This window comes from Bombus fervidus, chromosome 1 (genome assembly GCF_041682495.2).
Source record: "Bombus fervidus isolate BK054 chromosome 1, iyBomFerv1, whole genome shotgun sequence".
Taxonomy (NCBI): domain Eukaryota; kingdom Metazoa; phylum Arthropoda; class Insecta; order Hymenoptera; family Apidae; genus Bombus; species Bombus fervidus.
In genome coordinates, this window is record NC_091517.1 from 17,123,881 (window position 1) to 17,141,584 (window position 17,704).

At 37.8% G+C, this 17,704-nt stretch overlaps 1 protein-coding gene across 3 annotated transcripts in view; it reads right to left on the minus strand.

Annotated features, from left to right (window-relative positions):
• Positions 1 to 17,274, minus strand: part of Kek5 (leucine-rich repeat, immunoglobulin-like domain-containing kekkon 5 protein) — a 338,741-nt gene extending 321,467 nt beyond the window's left edge. For all 3 annotated transcript variants that reach the window (XM_074111636.1, XM_072005882.1, XM_074111634.1), the window contains exon 1: positions 17,256 to 17,274. The gene's annotated coding sequence lies outside the window, so the exon portion shown is untranslated. The remainder of the gene's footprint in view (positions 1 to 17,255) is intronic.
• Positions 17,275 to 17,704: the final 430 nt, after the last annotated feature.

The window sequence follows — 17,704 nt, forward strand, 5'->3', positions numbered from 1 at the left end:
ACATTATCCCGTCAACAATTACTTCAATAGGGCCACTGAATGCGCTTTGGTCTTAAAAGCAAGCTGGCGCGTTTGATTTGTAGTTTAATTACCTTCATAAAACAACGTCCTAACAACCATTTACTTGTTGTCAGCCTTTTCGAATTGATGTTATTTGAAATTATGCGCTTTCGTGAAAGTATTTGGACCAAGCATCTCACTAAGGATTTAAAGGACGCGCCGATGTTTATTCGTTATCTGAACAAAAGAAACACGACTTATAGTTGAAGATGTTAAGTAGCATCGCTAATAAGAACCCAACCCACGAATCTCTATCTATTAAAATTAAATCAACATATTCTTTGAATTTCACTTCATTAGAAACAACAAAATGTTTCAAAAGTATAGGTCAATCAGATAAGGAATTTCCATTGTTAAAAAATATTCAAATATATTTGAAATATTAATTATTACGCTTGTAGAGATCGTGGAGCTTCAGGTACAAAAGTTAGTAGACTTATCAGATGCGAAAAAGTATGACATAAACGCACACACGTGAATAGTGAGATCGAAACATTAACAGACTACCTAAATAGTTTTACAGACTTCGTTTATCTTCATCGATTCTCCCGTTATCCTCTGGTAATCGCGATATGACGTACATGTATTTCTGAACGAAAAGTATAAAATGCTTATGGCTTCGCCGGATGGAGAAAAATACGAAAGTAGAAGTGATATTTCGATTCGTTGTTTTCTAATTGGACCAGGCAAGTCCTTAACTGTGGTATGTTACTTGTGAGCTGCACAGCTACGTGGTTGTGGAAAAGGCGGTAGCAACTCAGCTAACGCATGCATAGAATGCACCATCTCACGTCTAATCACCGAAGTTTGAGCCACGTCGGGCACGATTAGTCTGAACGACCGTCCAAGATGGATAGCCATCTGGAAACTTTGATAGTTCGAGGGTCGTCTAAAATTCTATGTTTGGGATTAGATAATCGCGATAGTGTCTAATGGAGAACATAGTACGCAGAGGGTATCAAAAAAAGTATATATATTGGAAGATTTTGAAACAAATTTAAGGAAGACATTTTTTACAAGAATAATTTTTTTCCAAATATCGATTAAATTAGTCGAAAATTGAAAGAGCAGAAAATTTTATCGAAAACGGGACTTATCCAGCTTTTCAACTACATTGTAAGGATCCTCACTCTACCAATAGCTGCGGAAGCTGCACGATATCGTAGGCAAACCCGCGCTTTGTCACACTCCGGAAATTCCTCACAATACTATGCAAGAGATTGAGTTCCTTCTTAAATCTTTGCGGCTTTAGGGTGAAAAGAAACAGATTTTCTAGTATAACAGCTTCCAAAAAGGAAGGGATAATCCCAGAAGATACGCTAGATCCATGTTTTAAATTGGTCTTTACTAGTCTGCTAACATTGGTATGCACATATTAGGATCAGAATGAAGATTTGTCGTTAAAACGAAGATAAGCTACTTCAAGAAGTTTAGAAAGAAGAGTTCAAAGTTACCGAGGTTGACGTCAAATTGTTTCAACTACTTACGCAAGGTGCAAATTGACAGACTAAGTAAAGGAACGTAGGATAAAACAGTTAAAGTATCTCTCGCTACGAAAGAAACGATTTTCTGGACAAGAAAATTCCATTCTAGCGCGCTTCAACTGAAATTTGGCAGCTTTAAAATGCAAATTACCGCTTTTAAGATCTCAAGCAGACTGATTCAAGATCCGAAAGACTGATAGTAAGTTGTCACGACGTGACGCCATTGACTTCGAAGCTTCGACGAGCTGGTGAAAGAGTAGGATAGAATAAAAAATGCCAAGCATCCCCATCTGTTAACGTCATCGTTTTATCGAGTATCGATTTTTTTTTCCCTTTTAGATAATAACTACGCGGGACACGAACATTCAGAATGGTCAGGATGGCAGTATCGGCCAAATGTCCGCCGTTCCTTTATGAATATCAAAATAACGAAATGTCGTGATTAAAATTCGACGCGAAAATTCAAATTTTCCACCGCATCGTGTTTTGATCGAACGCGTTGCCATTTTTCTAATTGACTATTACGACCTTTCCACGGTCGTAAATTTTTGTATTCGCCGTTGGTCGGGAAAAAGACTGATGCGTGGCAAGTGTCGAGGATAAATTGAAAATAAACGAATCGCACCCTGGTAATATTTTTCGCTGCTGTTTTCGAAAGATCCTTTGAGAGGAATTTTTCGCTTGATTTTTCATGGTATCGATGCGAGCTACATTTTAATTTTATATATTCGTCCAGCTTTTTACTTTTATCCTTTTAACGATAGGCGACTAACTAACATCTGTGGAATTAATGATTGTATATCGACAAACGAAAATACGAATTTAAGAAGCTTCATTAAGAAATTATATATTTGTTTGCGAAGCGTATTCCAGATAATTATAATTTTTCTCTGTAGGAAGTTGCTAATGACGTACGTCGATAGATGGGACCTTCGTTCTACAAGTACAAGTATATACCTCGTCTAAAGTCAATTGATCGACCTAAGGACATTTTGAAATCAACAAAGAACCTTTAGTAACCCTATCGCTTTGTCTCTTGTCTCTTCATTATGAGTTTGTTCTCCCTACTGTTTGTTTTAAGGACGGACCGTGCAAGTACACGCTCTCTATTTTTAATGAAAGAGTTACCGACGACGTTGTTTAAAGTTGAAGAAGTGGCTGTGAGTGGCCAATTAATTTCCGTAAAATTGAAATTCATTTCGTGTTGGATAGTGCCGAAACAATTTACACGACTTTATTACACGATCTTTCTACGATAGCCAAATAAATACCGCATAAACTAATCCTGAAACTATAGATTGTTTTACCACTTCTTATTCGAAGCTTAGAATTTAAAAAAAAAAAAAAAAAAGAAGAAGAAACTGCGTGCAACTAGCTAGAAAATATAACCGCAAATACTTGGAAATAAATTCACAAATTTCATTTCTATGACTTTAAAAGTCCATATACAGTTGCAACGCACGTTCAGCTGTCCCAAACATATTACAAAGTTTACGTCACACAGACCAAGTAGGTACTATGTAGCATTTACCCGTACAACGTTTAAAATTGTCGGAATCCACGTAGAATCCAGACAAGGATTACCCGCACTTTACAGTGGTAGAGCGTACTTATCGTCGACGAGCTATCAGTTAAGAAAACACAGGATATTAGCGCAAGGAGGTAACACGACACCGAATGTTAGAGGAAGTCGCGTAATCCGCGTGCCACGAACTTCACGATGCTTCCGGCTAAATGGAAAAATTCCATGGCTTCTGGATCTACTTTCCGTGGTCGTGGATACGAACTGCTGGTTACACGGCTACACAGGACGAGTTCCTTTGAGATCGTGTGTCCACGAAGCGAGCAACGCCACTGTTGCGCGTTTAATGAGCGCGTGTATTTAGCGTCTGCCTTAATCACGCGGCCGTTCCTAAGCCGCGCGACATTACGGATTACTCGGCGGCTTTCTCGTTGCGCGCGGGTCAGCGCTTTTTCAACGATGAAATTTATCACAAAGAGTGCAAAGGGCAGCGCGAGGAAGAGAAACGGCGCTGCAGAGAAAGAAAAGAGGAAAAGGGGATCTAAAATTAAGGTTTAACCTTTAGGCTGCGATATTTGACCATAGTCGAACGCCGTTGTACGTTCATTCACTGTGGGATTTAAATTTGATCGAAAAAGGGTTTGAGACTTTGCGAGTTTATGATATTTAGCAAGAACGAAGGAACATCTCCTACGATTAATCCTCTCGATGCTAATATCAAGTATTGGAGCAAAACACCTAAGTGTGAACTATTTGCTACATCGAATCTCTAGCCAACATAGATAGAACGAAACTGGAAGACGCGATGGCGAATCGCTTTAGGTAAACATACGTGGACATGATCTTTGCGTGAATCTTAACCAGCATCCATATTATTCTCTTCGCAGAGATTAATCGAAAGGATAGCTTCAAAGGGTTAAAAGAACACAGCGGTCACGTCATCGACGAAACGAGAAAAAGGAAAGAACAAAGGTGAGAAAGGAATAAAGAGTCGGAAGAAGGAAGAGAAAGGAAAAGACTAGGTGCCTGTATAGAAGACGAAGAAGGACAGAAGGGAGGAAAGCGCATGAAACAGACCACTGAACGAGAACGTCATTAGAGGTCCGTGGAATAAAGCGGAAAAGCCCAGGGAAGCGCGCAGGCGGCGAGGATGTAGAGGAAACGGGGCAGCTGCGACGTGCGGATAGGGCGAAATAACTAAAAATAGAAAAAAAGAAGAAAAGAGAAAAATAGAGAGAAAAAGAACGAGCTTCGTAAACTCTAGCAAACGGCGTTTCACGATTTGTCGTCGACTTCGAACGTTCCTCATTAGGCTCATCTTCTATAATATTTACATTAAATTAAACTGGCAAGTTTGTACCAAATATAACGCAAGGCATCGCGACAGACACCATTTCCTTTCTACACGACGTGTAAATAACGCCGAATGAAACGTTTTTTGACATTTTCGAGATAATTGCCAGGCTCGACTGTTCTCCTCTCCAAGTCGCTTTCTTCTTTTTTCATGCAAGAATTTCTGGTTTTTCTTTTTGTTCCTGTCTTTGTCTTATTTTTTTCTCGACTCCGAGACCAAATAATTAGGCGTCCTCGTCTTTAAATTTCCGCGACGATTCCTTTCATCTCGTCCAGCTTCTTCGCTCTTGGCTCTACTCTTTCTGTCAAACAAATTGTTGCTTCGCGAAAGAGTACCTCGCTTTGATTTTAGAACCGTTCATTCATTTCTTCGCGAATAATTAACAGACATATGTATTGAATAAGCGGTGAATCAAAAATGACCCAGTCATTTTCTGATCGTTTAGAGTTTAGATTCTTTCAAGGAACTACGCCCTTCCTATGACTTTTTCTAACTTCAAATTCCAACAATCAATCATGTTTCAACCACACCCAATCTTTCTTCTACTCGTACAAACGCTTCCATTAATCACTAAAGAAAGTCAAAATCACCGGTGAAAACTTTGTGCAAACAGATCAATCATATTCAAAATTTAATCGATTCGTTGTTCACAATACGCCATGTATTATGCATACTGGAAAATATTCCATATTCTATTTCAAGCCTGTCTCAATTATTTTCTTTCAACATAGACCGATGCACAATGCTTTGCTGGAACTCTGCTTGTTCCCTATCATTATATTCGTGGGAAAAAAGTTATCTGTATAACATTAGGTAGCCAGAATGAAATATTTTACGACAAAAATTACGATAATTGATCAAGAGATTTCAAGTGGTTAAAGATTATCTAACTTTGAGTTTAAAAGAAATTTAAATTTTTAGAAAGTATTTTTAGAAGTTCTATGGATAAATACACATCGCGGTTGAATCAAACAACGAGGCGTTACGAAGCAATAGACCAGCCTAACTTAAATTTCAAACTACTTCTAGCAACATAAACGAGCCACACCGCAATAAATCAAACAAACAGCCCCGGGCTCGTTTTCAGTATCCTTTTTTCCCTTACCCTCTTTTTTCTCACATCTCTTTAGTTTACAAGCGTCTTCCAATCCCATCTTCTCCTCCTGCAAATTTTGGTTAGTATCCAATCATCTATCTCATTTTTTAACTCCCCCTCTGCATTCCTTCTACAGCTGGTTAATTGCCACTCAGCAGAGTCTATATATTTTACACCAGAGCTTGTGAACCAGAGAATTCATTGTAGCAACATTTGTTAAAATATTTGAAAATAGGTTGTCTAAAGAAATGAAAAAGAGAACAAAGTTAGAAACGATATGGCAAGCAATCTTCTTTATACAATTTTTCAATATTTTAATTGCTGTCAAATATGCTTGAAGTACAAAAAGGAAAGAAACCTATGGATTTCTAAAATAAACAGTTGGGAAATAAAATGCAAGAAAAATAGAACATTGTTATTCAAGCTTGTGCTTTCAAGTACAGACCGTTAGAGCTATTCGTTTTCATCAATTTTTGTGTTTTACTCAGTTGTCAGATTGTGTCGAGTTATTGAGATGGAAAGGTATAGCAGAGAGTATTATAAATAGAACTGTGCTCTATCCTGAAACATTTTCGACAAGAGAAGATATAATATAAAATAAAATAATGCTACATATGTATTATTCTTTTCTATATAAATATATTACATTCGTATAATAAGAAATTGCTATACTTGGGATAATAGTATAATTCGGAATTAATAATTTCTTACCAACATTCCATATGGGTCCACAATTTATTCGTTTATTCAGTTTATCCATGCAGGATTGCTTTAACTGAAATTTTTCTTTCCACTGAAAATTGATCAAAACCAAATTACTGAACATATATGAAACATTATATGTTTCATATATATGAAAAACAACATCATATATGAAAAACATTCAAAAGATTCAAACACATATCAATTTGATTCCTCTTCTCCCAAATTGTCACCTTCTTTTCTTACATGTCACAGTTTCAAGTTATATACTTGGAGTACCCAGCTCCCCAAGACGCATACAAAACTCGATCTCTTTGGCGCGCGCCTTTTCGCGCAATTTTACCTTATTTCTGTGACGAAGGATCAACCCGGAGTTCGCGCGCTTCGCTATTTTTACCACGGTCGGTATATCGATGTACGAGCGGACAGAGATGCCTATAAATCTACTGGATACCTAGAGTCGAACGTGACCCGGGAGAATAAAGGTGCTGATAAAGGTGACGACCAGTGACGTGGAGTGTTAGATCACGACGCCGGTTACAGTCGACGTCGCGGGCCACGAGATCGAAAATTCGATTCGACGATCGTGTGCGAGTTCCTGTGCGAACAAGGAGTTTCCGTATCCAGAGTTGGTCGCGAGAAAACCCTCGACCACTTTACGCGGAACCTGTGGCAATCTTATTGAAACTTTCCACGGCTGAAACGTTATGCCGGAAGTTTCTAAGTCCGCAGGAAGAGGAGCCGAAACCTGACGATCCGATCGCGACAGTTCGCGACGACAAATTGTCGAATGGTTTCCATCGAACCAGCCAACAGTAAGATTCTCTATTGGTCTTGGAATGTGTCGAACAAGGAAATCGGCGATTGTCGTAGCGGGAAGTGATTTAGACTGGCTTAATAAGTTTTCTTCTAATCTATCCTTTTTTCAGTGTGTTTTCAAAACGAAGTGAATAAAACGAATATATTTACTATAAGTGATTACATCCTACGTCATTTCTTTGTGATTTCTGTTCAATCTAATTTTTATTTTTTATGGTCAATTCTTTCATTATTACGATATTGGTATGTTACTATTGGACGATCTGTGTCTTTACGGAAGTGGTGGTATCGTGTTTTCTGATCGGAATATTTCTTAAGGACATATCTCTTTGTTATTTTCGTAGAGAGAAGACTATGGTAAATAAGAAATATATTTTTATTTAGACTTACACGTAGACAATAGATATAATTTAAAAGCAATTGTACTTGCCAATCATACAAAAATTTGTTGCCTCAGGGCATGACTAGAAGTTATTTCCTATTTTACTTCTAGTGCTATTCTATTTTTAAATATAGCTAAATATAGCTAGTTAAATATACCAGCCGACATTGATTGAGGAAATAAATGATGACAGAATGTTTTTTTTAATAGAAAATTAAAGTGACGTATAGGGATAAAGAAATAAATAAAGAGATAGAGGATACGAAGGGGAGTTTTTTACACGGCTGTTCTATTTCTGGAATTATTGGGGTGGCTGATATTCTTTGGGAAGAATCTCGCGCTTGATCGAAGAGGGAGTAGATCACTGACCCCGGCAATATACCAGAAACATCTTTGTTATTCTAAATAGGAAGAAGTTAACGATACAGAATTTATGATTTTGAGGAACATGTAATAAGATGGTAATAAACTTTGTTATGGAGTCAGAGGTGGAGAAGATTATAAGGACAACTTTATCCTCTTAAATGGAACAGCTGCCTTTTACGATAGTATTCCATAAAGTAAAGAATTTTAAGAACGTAAAAATCTTGAGATGGTAAGTACCTATGATACTCTTCCCTTGACCCACTATGGTAAATTTAAATTTAATTAACAAAATTAACATAGATTTCAAGATTATATTACGTTATACCAGCGACTGTGATTTTTATCTATAAATATCAAAAGTAGGTCTTCAAATTCTTCGAGAAATTCCGAATTTTGTAGAAAAAGTAAAACGAAATGTCGAATCTTTGAAGACACCAAACGTAATAATATTCCGCAAATTCACATTTCTACTTAACACAACTAAAAAAAAAAAAAGAAAAAAAATATAGGAATATGTGTCACACTCTAAATATTACAATAAATACTTTACTGCGGATATTTTGTATGCTTTCTTTACTTATTTGTATTCTGTACGTTTGTACATATTTAAATTTTCTGTAAGTAGATTTGCAGTCTAATTCTTCCCCGGATAATCCAGCGTATATCGGTTTCTGAAAACATAGCGGATATCCCTTTGCGAGCAAAGAGAACGCAATTACACTTGACGTGATCAACGTGAAGAAACGAATTCCGACAGGAAAATCTCAGCTCCGTTACTTTTATTTCAGACACCGGACGAAGCTGGAGGATTCACGTAAAAGACGTCGTGGCAGACGGCGACGGATAATCTCTGACAGGAAGTAATGTATCCGGCTGAAATCTGGCTTCAGCAAAGGTAAAGTATGCCACAGCATTTCTAGAAGAAAATGTGCGGGTTTATAGATGAGATCAATGATATTGGAAGTTTCTCGAGTCCAAGTTTCGGATGAATCTTCCCGTTACCGTTATCTGGTGGTTCGTTTTTATTAAAAATGGTTTTCGCACTTCTATACTGACAAAATCTCATTTGCTAGAAATATGAATCTTTTCAGCGATACGTATGCATATAGTCGTGAAAAAGTTGGTGAAATTTTTATCTGTGTAATAATTGAATGAGCTTTCAGACGTTATGGTGTCGGTGTATGTTTTATTTTCATTCAACTGAATATTTAAACGCCGTTTGCAATCTCATAGACTGTGTAAAGTTTATACAGGATGTTCAAAGGTTTTGTGTTCAAACCTTATCAGTGTGTTCTATAGGTAAAAATAAGACTAAAATGTCAAAAGTTTATGAATGTTTTATCAAGAAGTTATAACAAAAGTATCGAACGTAAAGTTATGCATACTTATGTATGCATTTCGAAGTGTCGTGGCTTTACATCGATACAAGTTTCACATTGGTATAGTATTGAATTTATTACAGACCGAATTTCATGGCGATTTTGTCTCATTCTTTCGCATGCAATTTTGATTGTTGCGATCAATTTACAAATCAGGACAAAAATGAAACGAAACAGCGTAAAACAGAATCATGCACGTACATAAACAGTAAACGTATATACCGCATAACAACACGTACCATGAACAATTTATCTTATCTAATCCTGTACTAAATTCAAAGAAGAAAAGGGTATCGACGTACATTTATCGTATTTCATACCTTCGTTGTAACTTTCTAATTAAGTATTTTTGGAATTTCTCTTGCATGCCACATTTCAGTCTCATTTTTACCTATAGAACACACTGGCAGAGTTTAACGTTAAATTTCTGGACAGCCTAGTTAATATTTCGCAGATCGTTACATAAATTTATAACAGTGTGGGTACAATATGAAATTTCAAAATTACCTGTATACCATATTGTCTATGAATGTACAAGAGAATCTTGTAAATTCTAAGTCTTTTCAGCAGCTGTTTAACTTCAGGGATATTTGTTCACCTAATGTATACTATAACTATACTAGATAAAAATATTTTTTCTACCTTTATACTATATTATACATTACGTTATATCATTTCTATCGCGTCTATATTCTGTTTCCCCGAATTGAATAAAATATTCTACGTTGAAAAATGACAAGAAAATGATCGTGACATTATTAAATAAATATAGGATTAAATGCATTTTCCAGTGGATACATAACGGAGTAGCGAACGGCAGAGATAAAGGATCAGGCGGCATCGAATATTAGTTTCGAACTGCATACGTCAAGAAGTTAGTCCTTACCTATAAGCATTCTGACAGAACTTTCTGCTAGTACATGTAGAACTTCCATAATTTAACGGCATTACAAATGAACCAAACTTTCCGGCTGACTTAATACCTAATCTCGAACTAGCAAAACAACGGTTTATCGATCATTTCGTTCAGTTCTCGACGAGATGCCGGAATTACCCTGTTACAAACCGTGAACGAAACAATCGTTGGCGAATGCCAGAAGCGGATATCGTTCTAGCGATTTTTCACCAAAAATTCCACCGAAGAATTTGACGTAACAACATTTTACACGTGAAAAACGAACGAAACGAAAAATGATAAAAAAAAAAAAAAAAAAGAAGGAAAATAAAAAAAACTCCGACCGTAGTAACAACACGAATTCAATTAACATTACCTATGGAGCATGGAAGTTGTCGTTGGTAACGCCACTCGCATGTATGCGCGTGTCAATCACGCGGAAATTGCGCTTCTCTGCGAGCTTCCGGCCACGAAACTTTTCATATTCCGTTCGCATCGAACTCGAAAATCCACTGGCGTATGAAAAACCAACGGCGATCGCTGCAATTCTCCTGGACTTCGGTGACTTTTCAGATTTTTCCACGAAAACCGCTTAATCGAGGCCGAAAGAGACTCGATGGCGATCGATCTTCTTACGAGGAACGAGATGACATTAAAATTTCCAACGGAAAGTTTCTCTGGTCGGGGTTGAATCGGAATCGAATTTCTGCTTGAACACAGGACGAAATATATAGATCTGAAGTCGCGAGACCGAGCAACCTACAGCATTTTTCGGATCGACGAGAAGATGAAAGTAGCGAGTTTACTCGCAGCGAGATTACATCTTATCTTGCTCACCTCGGATGATATTATGTTATCGATGCGGCGGATATCGATTCTATTTCGCTTCGAATGCGTTGTCAAATAAGCGCGATGTGACTCGTATAAAATAATGGTTTACCGAAATTTTATTCCTCGAGATAAGTAAAGATTTTGTTTCGAATATCATGGGAATTAGCGCCATTATTTATTTACGTATGACTATGTTTCTACCGTTAGAAATGTGCGTAAGAATCGAGCGTCCGAAATTAGAGTATGGAAGAAGAGCGAAGAGAAAATTTGCTTAAAGCGAGAGAAAGATATTGCTTATTGCCTCACTCTTTATTTTGCGTTACATAAAACTCTATATTTTAGAATTCTTTTTGATGTTTTCTTTTTAATTGGACAGAATTTTAATCCTTAGAAAATTCGCGATCTACAAATTGTAAAATTAGCTAAAATGAGACGCTATAAAATAATATTTTTTGTTCAATTTCCATTTCAAATTTCATATTAAAGTTTTTGTTGTCTGACAATTGGTGAATATTATCTGCGAAAAGTTTTGAATATTCAATGAGCAGTGAAGCGAACCAATTGTTATTAATTTTACAAATGAAGAAGCGGAGGAAGCTGAAAACGGTTGTGAGGATGAAAGAAGTCACTTCTGTTTGAAGTTCTCCGCTTATGTAGAAACAAAATGTCAGAGACATGGAAAAATATATATTTTTAACCATAAACTTACTTTGAAATCTCTCTTCGAGTCACTTGAAATCTACGAACGTACATAAATCTCATCATTCGTAAAAGAACAATCGTCAATATTCAGGTCATCATTCTAAATAATAAATACAAAGATAGATATGAAAATACAAAACATATTATTTGGGGGATAAATGTTAACCCGTCGATATTGATAATGCATTTCATCACATATTAAACGCAGTCGGATATTCCACTTGGCAGACTGCTTCTTTGAATTATTGAACTTTCAAATATATTAAATAAACATATTACAATTATATTACATATTTCAAAAATATTTAATCATTCCCAATGGTAAATAGTACCCGTCGTGCATTAATATCGTTTACTAAGTGAATTAGAATTAATTCTATTTATATCTGGCATAAAATCTTCAATTTGGCAAGCGATCACGTTCGAAAATCAAATTTTAAAGCGTCTCTGATATTCCATCTTATACCTGAAGAATCTTATGGAAAACAAATCCCATTCTGTGTAATCTTCACAATCACCAATGTAAGAACAGGTTGAAAGTAGAAAGATATTCCGTTTTCGTTGCCAAAAAATGATTAAAGTTGCGCGCAGTTATCGTCGCTGGATGAACGCGATGTTCAGAAAGATTACTAAATTTAGCAAAGCCAAAGTGGCTCGATAACAGCGATCGAGCTCGAGCCACTCCTGTCTGTCGATGGTCTTCAATCTTCTCCAGGCCACCAAAATAAATCGAAGACAATAACCAGAACTTCCTGTAGGTCGTCGAACTTCGTACTCCTTCGTGATTTACGAGAGTTCTTATCATCTGTCTAATCGCGCAATTTTATTGCTTAAGAAAGATTCCATTATGTTCTTCAAATCCACTTCCGATGTTGATTGAAGTTATAATTGCTCTGAAATTTCCTTCATTTCAAGATAAAGCAATCATTTGCCGAATTTTCTAATTACTTCGGACTTTCTATGATTTATTATCAAGCGGTTTTGACTTTGCTCAATTTTCAAGACTATGGAACGAGTTATTAATCTACCGTCAACACAACTAGAGGAAATAAGGAAATAACTAGGGGAACAACGCGCATGGTTACTGTCTGATTTAGTCATCTGTTACGAAATTGATACCATTGATCGATCGAGTAAATTTGTTTTAATAAGTTGTGAATAATATGATCTTTTTTAACCTACAAATGACAATCAAGGATAGCTCAACTTCGATGATGTAACGCAATCTTCAAATGATCTTCAGCACTGACAATACATTCTCAATTACAACCTGTGACTCAGAAATAATTATATTAAAGAAGAAACGATGATAATAGTCTAGCATTCGGTAGGTTTTTCAATTTATTGAGTTCATAAAAATAACAATCAAATAAACATAATGAACCAAGGACGTAAAGTATGAAAAGGCGAGTCAAGAATTAATTAAAGCAACGAAGCGCGACGGGCTGAAACGGGAGGAAAGAATTTTGAAACCGTGGTTTGTCTGGTACCGCGACGAGCGGAGCGTGATACGTTAACGCGTTCTAACTCGGCTCGGTGGGACGAATTCCGATCCCCTGGAACTTAATTAAAGTAAGCGAAAGAAAGGAATTTCTGACAACATTTAATCGCGTGTGCAGAATATATACGCCTCTCTGCCAGCGACTTCGTGCACCAACGTCAGATGAAATACCTTCAAAGGTCCGACCATGCCCCTATTTCACCAAGATTACCGAAAACATATGAGACACGTCAAAAAAGAACTGTGGAAACTAGGAACCCAGTCAAAAATATGCTAACGGTCTAGCCGCTACCGGCAGCGCGACGCCGATTCTTTGAAGTTCCTCCTATTTCCACCCTCTTTCCCTCTTGAATTTCCTCTCTTGCACGCTCGCCTTCTTCCGTGTTGAAATCTTCTTTGCCATGGTAGACCTTCGGTTATGCAAAGCGCCGGCAAAGACAATCTATCGTCGCACGATCAATCGATGAAAATAGGAGGAATAATGCACGTGGGGTTAGGCGTACATTCCACGAGACCAGGGAAGTATTTGAAAATGTGAACCACGTAAGTAACCGTGGAGTTTGTTCCAAGTATGTGGAAAGTTCCGAGGTAAATTTTCACGTTCTTCTGGTGTACGATCTTCATAAGCTCCGATGGAATATCCCGAAAGAAGCGGAATGTCGGAGGTTGCTTTAAATCAGCTTTTAATGGCAAACGCATCGGCCAATGACCAAACTTCCTCGACTACCACCTCGCTCTCTTCAACTTTCCAACTATTCGATACCTTGTAACTCGGAAATTTAGAACCGACGAACTAGTAATTTTGTAAACTCGCCAACTCGCTCGAGGTTTACTTTCATTCCGCTCGAAATCACGACCGCTTGTAAACCTGGCCGCGAAATCTTCGCAAGTTGGGGAGTCCGCGATTGTTACCCAAATTTGTTAGTCTTCTCTCGGTTCTCCAGCTATTGGACGAAAATTCCTATAGTCTCCCTATATAATTTTTTTTAAATATATGTTTGATATTATACATCCATTTATTTACAAATGTAGGATATTGAATAATAGAATTATGACTAACGCGGAAAATGATCATTACATTTGTACGGATTACACAAATCATGAATGATTAATTATCCTTGAAACACGAAACTAATTATTAATTGCGTTATTCGAGGGTAGTCTGTAATTCGTACAACTTTCCGGAAGCGAAACCGGTTCGCAGGGGCCGAGAAGCGGAGTTAGGTGAATCCAGTCGTTTCATAACTGTGATGCTTGCACGGCTGTTCGGTTTCGTCCAACTTTGAAGTAGCGCGTCTTTGAAATGCGTTCGGTGCCTTGTCTCGTCTAGTAAATGTCAGCGGTTTGATGGCTGTTAATAACATTACGCTTTTGATCTGATCTACTTAGACGTTTGACGCGAATTATCTCGAAAATGTTATTTCCGTCGTTTGAACCACGAATCGGAATTCGTTTATTTCAATACCTTCTTCTTCCTCAATACGTTCATTTTTCGATACTTTACAATAATTGTGATAATCAATGACCGCATTTTTTCTAAACAAATATGCCGATTCAGGAAAGTAAAATTGTCCGCGAATACCGTGACACATCTGTTTGCGTATCTTACGAAAAATATCGATCTCAAAGACCATTATCCTGAACTCAGGAATTTAGTATTCGAAAAAGTTTCGTGACAGTGGCACAGAGCTGCAAAGTGCAAGAACGAGCAAACAACAATCGCGTAGAGAAAACGAAGAGGAAGCAGGAGCGGATAAAAAAGAGGAACGAAAGAATCTAGAGAGGCGGGCCCTGTCGCGTTATTTACTCGCATGGCACTTGACGTCAGTCTCGTTTCCCGGCTCTCGTCGCCGGGACACAGGGGATTCGATTTCGCGGCCCGTGCAAGTAGAAGCGCAAGTAAATTACGCCGGCGAAGTAATAAACTAGAGTGCACGGCAGAGTTGCACGATACGCAGCGATACCCTTTCGCGCGACATTTCGAATAAATACTTCTCGTAAAACACGCGTCGATCCGCGCACGCTCTTGATCCGTTGTATGATCCGCTGCTTGATACGCGATAGAGGACACACATACCTCGCTATATCCAGTCGAATCGAATCGAACTCGGCCTGGCAAGAAGAAATCTCCTTCCTTTATTCTTCTCCCTTAGTGTGTATCTACGTAATCATGGAAGACGATTCGATCCAAGGGAATGCAAATAAGAAGGAACGGCAAGACCAAGTACGATCAAGATCAAGAGAAGAACACGGAGGAAGGGAATGAAGAAGTAGAAAAATCATTCAAGCGTTTCTCTTCCTAGTCGCATGCATGATAGCGAGGCAGCTGCTGGTTGTTAACTTTGACCTTTCAACCGAAACTGAAAACTGAACGCTCGACGCATATATGTATATCACATACGTAGTAGTATTTGTTCGTTGTATCTCCTTTATATAAAGTTATCCAAACATAGAAGGTACAACACAACGATGTTGAAATTCGAGGCGATATTGCATATTTTTTGCATAATTTTTAACGAACCTTTAAATGACCTATATACGTTCTTTTACTTGATTATACCCATAGAATATATCGACGAAATTCGGTTATTAGTTTCTGGCACGCCCTGTATACACGTAGACTGGTACAGGTGCGGCTTGCGCACAACTGACACGCAGCCAGTTCGAAGTTATTCGTAACACAGAGAGATCCGACCCGAAGCCTGTTAACTTGGTGTTTGAGAGAGCACGCTAGACGTGGCTAGGGATGGATAGAGCCGGCATCCGGGGAAACTCGACCGGATAGAGGGAAAATGTTTTGAAACAGGCCAGAGAAAAATTCATTTCGGCATTTCAAGTTGAAAATGGGACGGAATACGGTGAAAAGGAGTTTCGCTGTATGCCTGGCGAGATATTGGTTCTCTTACAACGTATGCGCGAGCGGGCAAGAGCTCGCGAGCTCCTGCTCTTGTGAAAAAGGAATATCGCATACAGAGGGACGGAGTTGATATTGGTCGTCCTATATACGGCTTGGTAAACCACAAACAATTTACGAACGTCCCTCCAGTCGACGCCGGAGCTGCTGCCATAAACGCACCGCGAGAAAAGTGGAAACCGCCGCTGCAGTCATGCGTTCGCAAACATCTACCAGCCTTCAGCGGCGCATTAAATATGAACATGAAAATTTATTGCCACGCCGTGCGACATGGGCGTGTCAACAAATTGTTGCTACCCTACCGCCGAGATTTATTTATCGAACACAAAGATCATTTGAACCGAGAATATCAGCAGAGGAGGTGGATAGTGAGTCTTGGGTTTTGGCAAATGTAATAGGATCATGGTAATCTCATGATGTAAAAATAGATATCTGAAGGGGTACAAAAATTAAAAAAGAAGCGAGGAGAACGGTAAGGTTAACAGATAAGTTTGAAGAAAAATCTACGTTTGCTTAATCTAACTTCAAAAACTCTTGCTCTTAATTATTTTAAACATACTTAAACATAGCTGGAAACTTTGCTATCTCAACCACTAAGCGTTGCTTGGGAAGACTAACTTAATACAGTAAAAAGCTGCGTTTAGAGAAACGCGTAACCCAGCGCTGTTTCAGTTGGAACGAGCAATTTTCATTTAACTCTTCGATTCAGTAGTCGACTTGTGCAAGTTAGTTGTTAAGCAGGAGGAAATACATTGCGATTGATCTTTGAACTCTAGACGAGGTTCATTAAAACGCTAACGAAATGCCGGCATAATTTTTTGCAGAAGAAGGAGCAGAGTTGAAAACGAAAAGAGCACGAGACACGAGAAACTATGACGTAAAATATTGATAGAAGAAACTAATGTAGAAGGCGTACCAAAGACCTACTTTCTCGGCGCATGCAAAGTCGGAATATGAACCAGAGCATATTTCTCTAAATTTTTTATTAAACAGTTGGTTACCTAAAAACCTTGGCCAGTTGGTCAATGGAAAACACAAATCCGTGATAAAGTTTACTGAAACGCTTGCGAAATATCGGCGGTGTGTGTCGAGAAATTACCGGTCAAAAGAATATTTCATTTCTTTAAACCTACCCTTTCACGAGCAAAGAGAACTTTTAAAATTATGAGATTCTTTGAAATCAATCTTGACACGTACGTCTGACTCGTCGGATCTTCATTAAGGAATATGATTTAATGTTATACATACATGCGAAGGCTCTATTCCATAGAGGATTTTACGCTTTAAAACCTCGACCAGCTTTAAATGTACGTACCTGCAAAAAGGAAAATTATAAAATTTAGCAAATTTAGCAAATGTAACAATAACAACGCTATAAAAACGAACAAAATATTCAATTGTTAGGCGCAAAATTCTCAGAGTTATTAGAGAAAAAAGTATGCTTGGGATAAAAATATCTTTGTTAAGCTTTTTTCAAATCTATAGAAACGTGTATCGGGTTGCGCAAAAATAGAAAATAGTTAAGAAATTCAAAATATGCTTGAGTGGTTACTCATAATCGTTGCTAATATCATCGTGTACACATATTACATATTATCTGCAAACAAGCGAACCAAACTTCCATTCAAGCCGCAGACTGCTTAAATAAGTACACGAGGACGATCGATGACGGCAGGTTATCGCGTCAACAGCAATGA